The sequence below is a fragment of the Rattus norvegicus genome, chromosome 1 (genome assembly GCF_036323735.1).
Source record: "Rattus norvegicus strain BN/NHsdMcwi chromosome 1, GRCr8, whole genome shotgun sequence".
Taxonomy (NCBI): domain Eukaryota; kingdom Metazoa; phylum Chordata; class Mammalia; order Rodentia; family Muridae; genus Rattus; species Rattus norvegicus.
Window position 1 is genome coordinate 111767914 of NC_086019.1, and position 12707 is coordinate 111780620.

The window sequence follows — 12707 nt, forward strand, 5'->3', positions numbered from 1 at the left end:
AGCTTAACCTGATGATATATTGAGTCTAGAAACTGGGTCTGCTTGACCGGACCCAAAATCTGGGACTACAGGTCACATTTGGGATTGACGTGCGCCTTCAGACACAGTCTGTAGACATCAGCTGGAGACTGCAGCAGGGTCTTTTCAGCACTATGTTTTACCAGAACAGCCTTAGATTGGACATCTTACAAATATCTGCTGTCAACATCCCATGCCTTGGCCCCATGATTCCGTCCCTCCTGTGGCTTGGAAGAACTAACACAGACTGAACACTTTCTGATCACTTAAAATGATCGTTTCACCTCACTTAAGGTGCACAGGGTTGGCACAATCCTTGAGCTCCTGGAAAGATGTTTTGTTTCATTTTATGTCTCTATGAGTGTTCTCTCTTTTTAAGTTGTATTTATTCAGGTATTATTTTGGAATAGGAAATTCTGTAAAGCACGGGTTGTTCACCTACAAGCTTTGGGAGTCAAGCTTCTCTCAAGCTTACAGCAATCATCTGCCTCAGTCCCAAGTTCTATAAATGTGTAGCATGGCACCTCATTTGGGACTATTTCCCCATTTTGATGATTTGCAAACAAATGAGAACCAATAAATTTTATTCTACCAAATTGCTAATGTGCCTTTCAAATGCTGGGGTCCAGCGTCCACTAAGGATCAGAGTTCTCAACTGGAAGCAGGGTTATCTGGAGGGCATATAATCAATATACACAGACTACTCTTTGGGTACAAACTGACAGGCAATTTCAAGGCTTAAAGTTACTCCCTTCCTCCCTCTCTCTGCCTCTCTCTCTCTCTCTCTCTCTCTCTCTCTCTCTCTCTCTCTCTCTCTCACACACACATATACACTGCATTCTCTTTCACACTGTTTTTCTCCACTGCACTTTTCTTTTCTTGAACTCCCACACTCATGAACACCTCTGTTCATTACCTTTTTATTCTCACACACATTCTTCATACACTTGTCACACATATCTCACACACACCACATGCACTTTCCTTTCACTCAATCTTCATACACACCCCACATTGTCCACTCACTCTTCACATGTTCTTCTCAAGCTCTCATTCACTCCCTCATTCACTTCTTTACAAGCTCGCTCATTTGCTCACACATCCGCTGTCACATTCGCTCACAATTTACTTTCTCAGTTGCGTTCACATTTACTCTCATATGTGTTCTCAGATTTGCTTTCACATTTGCTCCCTCATGTGCTCTCTCATTCACTCTAGCCTTTCTCTTGGTCCAGTCTTTTATTGACAATCCAAAAGCAGGTAGAAAAAAGAAATTGTCTTTTAATTTTCTAATTTAACAACTTCACATAAAATTGAATGAATAAACTCAAGAATCTAGTGGTTGGTATAGTTTTACATAGTACTAAACTCACACATTTATTTGATATTACTGGTTTTAATGAAATAATGTTAACAGGAAATAAAGTTTTGTAACACATTTTAATGAGCACATAATGTTGAGTGTACTATCTAGTTTTGACACGTGCTGGAGTTATCACAGAAAAAGGAGTCTCAGTTGTGGAAATGCCTTTAGGAGATCAAAATGTAAAGCATTTTCTCAATTAGTGATAGGGGTTGGGGGGAGGACCTAGCCCATTGTCGGAGGTGCCATCCCTGGGATGGTGAGTGGTCTTGGGTTCCAATCCAAGTGAGCAGTTTAAAAGCAAGCTGAACAAGCCAGGGGAAGCAAGCCAGTAAGTAACATCCCTTCTTGGCCTCTGCAGCAGCTCCTGCTTTCCTACCTGCTTGAGTTCCAGTCCTGACTTCCTTTGGTGATGAACAACAACACGGAATGTAAGCTGAATAAACCCTTTCCTCCCCAACTTGCTTCTTGGTCATGATGTTTGTATAGGAATAGAAACCCTGACTAAGACAAAAAGCAATTAGTTTTCTTATAAAATAGTGTCTCTGAGAAATGCAATGACTATAGCTTTGGACAAATATTGTGTATATAAAAAAACCACAGGGGATAGCATGCACATTTAGGTTAAGGCAAAATTCAACTGGACTTTTTTACAAATAGTGCATGGGAATTTTTCTCCAGAGAGGAATTAGTTATCCCAGGAGATTAGTTTTCTAATTGATTATGCAATTTCAAGTGGTTCTCTAAAATCAAAAAAACCTACAAGAAAACTAAACAAATTCAGTGGTTTGTAGTTATAAATTTATGCACATATAAAAGAATAACAACTAAAGAAAATGGAGTCATGAAAGAGAGATTACATGGAAAGGGTGAGAAAGAGGACCGTGAGGGGGGAAATGATAAAATTATATTTAAATTTAATCCAAAAAGAGGAAGCAAAAGAGAAAAAATTAATTACAAATTACCAAAGGGCTTAAATATCTACCTCATAAATATTTACCTTATCATAAACAAGGTACATTATATAAACACATAAGGACAGTTAAGAGTTAGCATTGAAGTTAAGAAACATTATTCCTAGAAATAAGTTTATGAGGTATAGTTTGTTTTTATATTAACATACTACCTTGAAGAATAATTTTATATAGCACCATGTATGAAATCCTTAGAAAATTCTAAGGTGCAAAATCAATACATCATCTGGAAACAAGTGGCCTGTGATATCTTCTAATGTGTAGCCCATTTCTTACTCATATACATCCCAAATGTTATACTTTTAATAATTCAACATTAAGGGTTCTATACCTGTGTCCTCATGAATAACTAATATTATGGCCCTTCCAGAACAATGTCTAAGAAGGATTTTATAAGTATTATATCTTTATGTCAATAAAGTAAGTTCTCAGTTAAAAATAACTTCACATGCAAAATTCCAGAATGTCAACATACCAATTTGTCATTAAAAATTTTATGGTATAATACATTCTCTGGGTTCAGTTTTCATAAATTCTTAAGGACAATCTTACTTGGTGTATTTATTTTTGTTTGTGTTGGTGGTCCTATCTTTCAACATTTTGGAAACAGAATCTCAACTACTCCAATCTGGCCACCATTTCCTTATGTAGATGAGGATGGCCTTGAAATTTAGATCTCTGAAGTCAAAGTGTTGAGAGTTTAGGTTTCTTGTACACCAAACAAGAACAACCTTACAGAGTAACACAACATTTTCATTCATTAAACAAAGTCATGTATTTTTAAAATAATATATACACTGATTTTTAAGTTTACCAAAATCATAATTATAGGTGTGTGTGTGTGTGTGTGTGTGTGTGTGTGTGTGTGTGCGTGCAAGTGTTTTGCCAGTTGTATATATTGGAGATGTAGTTGACTATTGAAGGGATTCACCCTGTATTCAACACGGCACTGAGACAAACATACAAACACGGTTCTTCAACAACAGCTCTACTGCAACCAGCATTACTCTAGACAATCCAAGTGAGCAGTTTAAAAGAATATGAAAAACTCTAGGGGATGACCCCCCCCTATTAAAATCAATGTACCAAGAATGACAATCACTATGGTTGGAAATGGTAGTGATGTAATAGAAGTCTCAGCATCACTGAAGACATTTGGCAATTGCCTTTTCAAATATGCAAGGAATTTGCTGTCTGAGTGTTCTATAAGTGGTAATTTAGTGTTGGCTACTAACACAGATTGTATTAGTTTGGAGATAGGAATATGTGTGTGAGCTCTGATTGTGTGGAGGCAACTCTTCTTCAATGATCTCAGCCATTACACATGTCCATCATCTTCTTTCAAGATGTAGGTTATACACAACTGAAATTTCATTTGCCTCACACTTTGACACTGTGCTACTTAGCCTATGCTCTGCTTGGTTGCCTTGACAACTGCACACATAATTACAAAGGGTGAAGACAGGCTTAAAATGACACATGGGAAGTTTCTGCTTATTTCTGCCTCTTTAAAATAAGAGAAAATGTTCAACTAATTACTCATAGTGACTATGATACAGCTAGAGAGTTTGGGGGTAATTTGAGGCTAATAATTTCAATGTGATTTTGTTTGTATAACTGATTGCAATTTCCTTAACTAAAGTCAAGAGTACCATTGAGGCATTTACTGTTGGACATAAATTATGTACACTCTGATTGTGGCTCCAAGCAATGGCTGACCAAGAACTGCCCGGTGACTGACCTTTCAGAATATTGATGTGAACCAAAAGCTGTGAGTTAGTGGTCACATTCCAGATAAGTACTCTGTAGGCAATTTAGTCAGAATGGACAAACACTCCACTCAGCAATTTTTAGTCATGAACTCCACAGGTTGTGAAAATAATTAGCATTGATATTTGTCAAGCATCATTTCATCCCACAATGTTGTTAAGAATCATCATGTGTATTTCACACTGTGTGAATAATATGTGCATTTTAGAACCAAGAACATTTCATTTCATAACCTAAAATACCAGAAAATATCAGATAATATTTAAAATTATACTACTGATTCAATACAAAAAATTTTTACTGGAGAAAAATGTTATATTCAAATCATTTTCTCTGATCTTAATTTAATAAAAGACAAAATATATTAAGGGTAAAATTACAATTGAAATAAAATACTTTCATAAACTGAATGTCTTTTTCTGATAAATAGTAAGTATTGATTAATAAGTGCTGCTAATGACTATAGAAAGCTGGATGATATATTTTCTATTTAATATATATTTAGCAAAGTCACTTAGCTGTGACCATAAACAAATTAAATTTACTTGCATATGGCTTTCTATACTTTCAGAAAAACTAGCACTGTGTGGTATTAATTACCTTCAAGAAAGGGAACATTTCCATTAAATTAAAATACTAAAGAAAATAAACCTTTCAGTGATGGAAATATAAAAAATTTCGAAAATCTGAAAAGTCTTTGACATACAAAGTATAGTAAGAAACAGAATTTTAAAGTGACAGAGTGATTGGTTTAAACCAAAATATATGTACCAAAATGAAAGAAAAGGTAATTTGTTTTGTTAATTTGGGGTGTAAGTAATTTCCTTATGTTTATAGAAGCAATTGTATCTCATTTTATCCACTTCAGAATGAGTGTGATGATCAAACATGTCTCATAATTGTTTTATCTCAATAGACAATATGATAATCATAAAGTTTTTGCTACTATTTATAAGGTATTTAACTGATCATTGCTAGATACCATTTCTTCAGACATCAAAGGCTCTGAAGCAGATGCTAAGTGTCCATTTAACCTTCATTTTTACTGTATGTTTCGTTAAATGACAAATATACTCATACAGATTCTGTGGTTTCGTTTTTCACTTACATAGAGCACAGGGCTTCATAGTTGTTTTCAGAATTATTTGGTTATTATTTTTTCTATAGGAGTTTGCTCCCTAGTTGTTTATATTTAAACCATCTGAATGCCTGCTACCCATATGAATATGCAGTCCAGAAGAATGTGTCAGATCATGGAGACCTGGAATGACAAGTGACTGTGACCTCTCCTGTGGGTACTGGGGAATAAACCTGAGTCCTCTGCAAGAGCAGCGACTCTCTTAATTGCTGAGCCATCTCCCCAGCCATTCCATCAGTTTTAAGATGATTGGTCTTCCTTTTTCTAAATATTGTGACTTAATATGGCGCTTCTATTTAATCAGATTTTAAATCATGGTACCCAATTTTATTTTGAAGCAAAACAACAATTTCAGAAACATTTAAATGGAGGAAAAATAGAGAGCAATGCATTTCCTCCTAAGCTGGTATGGTGCTCTTCATTAACACAACATAGATAGTGTTGCATAACAGGGGGAGGAAGAATCTGCAGGGCTTATGAGCATTCCCTACATGCACAAGCACACGCAGATACACCAGGATCTCTTAGTCCAATGTGGAAAGTTTACATAGAAATACAAAGCTAATAGGGTACTTTTGCCTAAAGATATTAAACTGTTTAAGTATCAAAGAGATAAAATGATTTGTATGTGGTTACTGCTTTATTCAGAAAGTTCCCTCCTCTTCCCTTGCTATGATATTTATTAAATAATGGTTTCTTTTATCCCACACTAGTGCTGGTATCATCAGGCCATATGGCATTAGTGGCGTAATTCATAAAAACAAATTTAATCACAATTCTATTTATTCCTGTCAATAGGAAGTAGGTACCTTGTCAACCCAGGATTTTAGCACAAAATTCCCGAGGAGCCCATGTTAGGAAGCCTGATGACCAAAATATACATCTATCTGTTAATTAACGCTTTCTACCTGGAGCACCAGACTTTTATTTATAACAATTTCTATAAACTATGTCTGTATGCACTCTGCCTGGTGCTACAGATTTAATTTAATTTTATGAATTATGAATTGTGGGTGAAATTTCCCACATGATTCAGATAAACTCTGTATATAAATCTACTTTAAAAGCAAATAAGACAGCCTTTTTAAATAAACCATACTCTAATCACTCTCTGTTAAGGAACCAGGCAGCTTTCATTCTTCAGATCTCCGTGGCTAAGAGCATCCTGCACTTTTCACAGCAAAGGACCTACAGTCTTTGAACAGACCCCCCTTTTTCCTTTGCTTAAGTTCCCCATCCCCACTTCCCACCCTCAGCCCCAACTCTCAAGCCCCAACTGGCACTTGGCCCATCATCTGACTAATCTGGTTGCCAGTTTTCTCTCCTTTAGAAAATAAAACCTAACTCTCCCAGGCTCATAAAATTTAAATTTTTAGTAGATTCTTGCCTAGCTCATTGGTTTACTATCTGTTATGGTAATTATTCAATAATACTTTCTTTTGTCCTGCACTAGTGCTGGCACTGGCCACATGGCATCTGTGGGATGTTTTTATCTCATTCAGCAAAGCTTCTCAGCCACTAAGTTCCATCCCATCTGACACTGCTGATGGCACTCTCTGAGCCCAGTAGCAATCGCTCTAACCATCTAGTTCCCAAGAGGGTCGCTATCATGCCAGTTATACAGAGACTGCCTGTCTCAGGGCTCTCTTACTTTGGTCCCCAATAGTTACTGTATAAACTCCCAGGAACCTGTTAAGACTCAATAAGCTGTAGTTTAGTAATCAGATTTACATGTTAAATTCTCAATCTGCAATACATCCACACAATAAACTAACAACCAATTGATAATGATATAAACTGCCCACCTAGATAAGATAAATTAACCTATAAAAACCCACCCCTTAAGAAATATTTGTAATTACCTGTGGGCATTTAAGGCCACAAAGATCTGGATCATCCTTCTCTGCCTCCATCTTGGTTCTCCCTCTTCATTTCCTCCTCTCTTGCCTTACTACAACTTTGTTCCCACCTTACTTTTTACTGTCCAATTACAGGTCTTGCCTTAACTTGTGCCAGTCTTCATGTGCATATAAATATCAGCCTACATTCCTTACCTGATGTCCATGTCTTCTGTATTTCCTCAATTGCTATTTTTTAAATGAAGTATTATTTAAAAAAATTGTAGCAGATTCGGGGACTACTACTACTACTACTACTACTACTACTACTACTACTACACACACACACACACACACACACACACAGAGGTATCTAAATAAATGAAAGGAATTAACAGGAATCATGCAAGACTATATAAAGTTAATTATTCTTCAAGCTGCAAATCCATGTGGGTTTTTCATTTGTTTTAGCAGACCGGTATATAAGAAGATACTTTATAATGAATATGTAAGATCCAGAATGAAGTTAATGGGCTTCAAATGGGCTACTCAAATTGTACAGAAGTTTACTGAGATGAAAAATCTTTGGTGCTGTTAATTTTGGTACATTATGTTTTATATTTTCAAGTTGTTTTAGTTATAAAGAGTTCTGTATATGCATTTATAACAATCCCCATTCAATGGATACCTAACATATTCTTACTGTCAGAATAATTTTAAAATGATTGGAAATGAACATGGATTATATATGTGTTAAGAATTGCAAAGATAGTTCAGTTGTTAAAGGCTCACAATCAACACTTGTAAATTTACCTAGTAAAATGATTTTTCTTGTTTATTTCATAACTGACAATTTCATGTACAATAACACTTTCATTATTCCACAAAATTATGACTGGATTCATTATCACGGAAGATGAGGGGACGTTTTATCTTTTGATAAAATTATAATAACCATGAGCCAAAATTTCTCATCATCGTCTGTAAGTTTATTTATTCCTCCTAAATGCATAGACATTCAGAAAAGAAACATTTCAGTTGTTTCATCTCATACTTTAGATAAATGAACATATACATTTATGAGATACACTTTACATTCATTGTCACTTGAAATTAACATTTCACATTATATGAATATTAGAGTTCAGAAGAAATGATCAACAGCAAAAGTACATTTTATATAGCATAAAATTTGGGTAGGAAAATCAGGGGGAAAATGAGTGAGTTCATTTCAGGATAGACATTTTCCTGTAGAGATTGTAACAGCAGGGTTGGGTCTCTGGGGATGTATTACTGGATATAAGGTATCCAGGAGGTTCATACAATAATTTTTCCAACTTCCTTGTTGAGAAAACTTTCCATCTTCCTTACAAGGAACTAATATTTACCTCTGAGCAGTAATTTTGAGGACTAACAAATCAGTTTTCAAGAATAGAGATAATTATATTCATACTACTTTAACAACCTATAACATTCCTCATCCTTAATTGTCCTTGAAACTCAAAGACATTTAGCTATGAAATGTAATTTACTCACAATTTCTGGAGATCAGATAAGAAATCATTAGGATATTGTCACTTTTAATAGAATTCAGAATCCCATATATTACGCAATAAGATATGAAATAAGCCAAGGGATAGTGATGGTATTCACCCTGGTGTTGTCTTCCTCTAATCTGTTGGTTGAAGATTTAATCCCACAACTTGATTCCAGCAGTACTCTACCTCTAATAGAGTGATTCAGGCAAAATGTGGTCATGCTGATGGGAATCTATTCCATCGAGGTGATGTGCACAAAAGAAGAAAAGGCAAGAGAGTGAAGGAAGAGAGGGTGAAGGACGAAGGGCTAGAGGGCATGAAGGCTTGTCACCTTAATTTTGTAAGTACAGATGAATGTCCACTTCAGAATGGTTTATAAATGTGCTTCTTTCCTAAGATGTTTGCTTTGTTCATTTCAATGTGTTTGAGACTGTTAAACTTTAGCAATTTTAATATTGAGCATCAATATATAGAACAAAAATAATTTGTTTTCATTGAAATGAATAAAAAGTATTTTATTGGCATTGTTTTTTGAGCCTCTTGCTCCCCACCTCACTTTTGTTCTGCAAAGAAGCAATTTAACAAATAATAACTGAAGACTTTTTTTTCTGAATCTACCCCAGCAGTGGGATTTCTCCCTGCTGCATGTGTTTCAGGCAATGTGAGAGTAACATGTACAGCAGTTAGATAATTTCATTACTGATACTTCTTTGTTCTGAATTGGAAGTTCCATAAAACCACTATGCAGGAAGGTTATCTGTAGAAATACTGGCCATTTATTGTATGCTCTGTTCACATATACCGTGCTAAATTCTCATCCAATTATACCCCCAAGGAAATAAAAAAATCAAAATACTCATATTAAGACTATTTAGCTTCACAGATAGAAACCAAGAGTTTTCTTTGCTTGGTTCCCCAAAAGGGCACATTTCACAGACATAGTCAAAATCTTTTCCCCACATTCTCAAGCCCCTGCTTTGCTAGGTTATCCATCAACACCCAAGCATATCTCCTGCATGTGGAATGAATATAAAATAAGGATGAGGCTGAAACAACTACATTTGCAAAATAGTGATTAATAAGACACTGCAAACCCTGAGAAGAGAGGAGAATTTAGAACAGATTTCATTCAATCTATACCATCAAATGATACAATCTAATAACTGCTGGACTTCATTATTCTTGAGACCTGACCAATATTCTATGAAACACTCTCTGAGGAACCTGATTACCCTGAATCTAAAATTCCTTAAATGCATTCATAACCATTATATGCATGTGTTATCAATATTCTCGGAAGCCAGGACAAAAATGACATGAAGTTTCACATAGTATTAAAACCAATTTAATGTCCCTGTACTATTTATAAAACCTGGATATATTTAAATACCATGGCACCAGTGTTTTTAGAAGCTCAAAGGATTAGTGATTTAGTGGATACTGACGTCCATAAAAATGCAATTCCTAATAAGACTCTCTGAGCTTTTTAGAAATACTTATCAGATTCATTCTGCTAATATTTTCAATATCTTTGTACATATGAGTAATATACATAAAATGAAAAACTAAATAAATATATTACATTTAACTATATATCTATCATTAGACCTAAATATAATCTATCTACCATCTATGCATTTATTATCTAGATACCATACAATGCAATGAATGAAAAGGAAATTTGGCATGATGTAAAGGTAACCCTTTCCACTTCTTATGTGATTGAAAGACCTTATCTCACATTTGATTGTCTTCCTCAATTTTAAAATAAAACAAATTTATTTTACAAGCACAATGCTTGAAAGTAAGCCCATTTCCCAGGAAGCTAGCTTTTTCATATGTTGCTTAAATACCAGACAGTAAAGGCCTGTATTTCTTACCTATATAGTGCAACATCTGAAATATTTTGAAAAATCTAATTGGAGAAAGTACTTGTCATCCATATATTAGATAAGAGTTGATATTCAAAGTGTTAAGAGTGCTTTGGTTTCCTTAGTCAGTGTTTTTAAAAAAATGAAAATGAAAATGGATTGAATAGTATCTTCCCAAAGGTGCCATTCAATGGGTAATATTATCATGTTCAACAGGTCTAATTGCCAAGAAGATGCAAATCCAAACTGATATATCACCTCACAGTTATTGACATGATGTTACTGAAAAGAAAACTAACAATTTTTGTAGGTCTATAAAAGGAGACTCTGTTTTTTGGAAATGAAAATTGACACAAGTATAACCCAAACCGCAGAATGTTGTGCAAATTCCAAACACAAACAAATGACTGTGAATAATTGCCATAAATTTGGGACCTACTTCTGAGTCCTATCCCAAGCACTGAGAAAAGGATCTTTAGCAGTCAGTTGAACCTATGATCATTTCTATTCCATAGAATATCCATGAAGTTCATCAATATTCATAAGATTTAACACAATAGAATTCACACACAAAGAGAAATATTACCAATAGAGTGAAAAGAAAAACAGGAAAAAGGGAAGAAAATGCAATGAAATCCAATCAAAATAAATGTGACCATGTATGTTGGAACTTTATATAGCTCTAAACAAAAGTGTAATCAGAAAAATTGCAGGAAAATGGATGAGATCAGAATATATAATATTAGATGAAACCACACAATCTCAGAAAAAAAGAAAAATAAAGCACACAGTTTCTCTCATATGCAGAACCTGGACAATAATATATGTATATATGTAAACAAAAGTATGTGTAAGTAATAATAACATGTAGACAGAGAATAAGAAAGCCTAAAATTTAGATAACAACGAAGAACTGAAATAATGGACACAGATTATAAAAGATTATGTAAAACTTAATTGTTTTTCTAGGAAAATCTGTAATGGAATTTTTACAGATGGAGTCTAATAAGTGAAAGAAAATATATTCAATAGTGAAAGTGTAAGATCAAGTGTGAAGCTCCATGTCTTCATTCATAACGGAAGTTTATTGAACTGCATAGTCTTTAGGTACGGTTTATGTCAGTGAAGTGGCTTTTTGTTTGTTTGTGTTTTGTTTTTTATTTACAATGATTTTAAACAAAGTTTGAAATAAAACAGTTATGAAAAGGGAATAACAGCATATAACTGACTGATACCACTGGATTCAAATGTCTACAGAATGTTTTTCTGTTATTTGTTTGCTCTTGTATCACTGAGGTAGAAGCTTCATCCATATTACCAATGTTATACTCACGTGTGTCTGTGATTAGAAAGGACAGTTGGCCACAGTACTGTTCAGTCTGATTTGTAAAGGAGTGTTGAGGAATGTACTTTCAACTGGGATCCAAGGCTAAATCCCAGACCACTGCTCTGCTATTGTTCTTCATCCCAACCTGAGCCCTTGAAGTTGGGCACAATGCAGTCTCTCAATCTCTCCTTCCCTACTTTTTTCCTTCCCTCCCACTCTCTCTTCCTCCCTTCCACCCTTCCTCTCTCCATTCTTTCCAGGCTGTGTGCTATAACTTGGATTCTGCCCTTTGACTATCTCCAATCATGGGCTGGAGAATTGTCTCAGTAGTAAGCCACCTGATCAATTGCTGGGAACTGATCTTGAATCCTCTGAAAGAACAGCAAATCTCCTTAACCCCTCAGCCATTTCTTCAACTCTAGATAATATCTTTTGAGATGATTCTGGCTGTCATGCCTGTCTAACTCAGCACCATGACTATCTAAGGTCTTGTCGTGAAGACTGTTCAGAGCTCTTATTTCCTAGTGCCCCAAAAGGTAACTAGCATAACTTGGGAAATAAAGTAAAGATATAGCATGTTCCATGTTAAGAATTTATGTTAAGAACATGCTTTGTGGATTTAAATTGGTTGTTATTTAATCTCAGTTCAACCATTTATTAAATTGATGACTTTGGGAATTTTTCTTACCTCCCTTCTCATTATGGGTTTCCATCTCTGAAAGGAGCTAACAATGACTACAAAACTATGTTTTAAAGTCCAGTATCTATTTGCCTTTACTTATATTCTGCTCTAGTTTGTACATGGTTTCATAAATACCTAAATATATCAAAACAATGACTCACCTAATATTGTATGATTATATGCTTTCT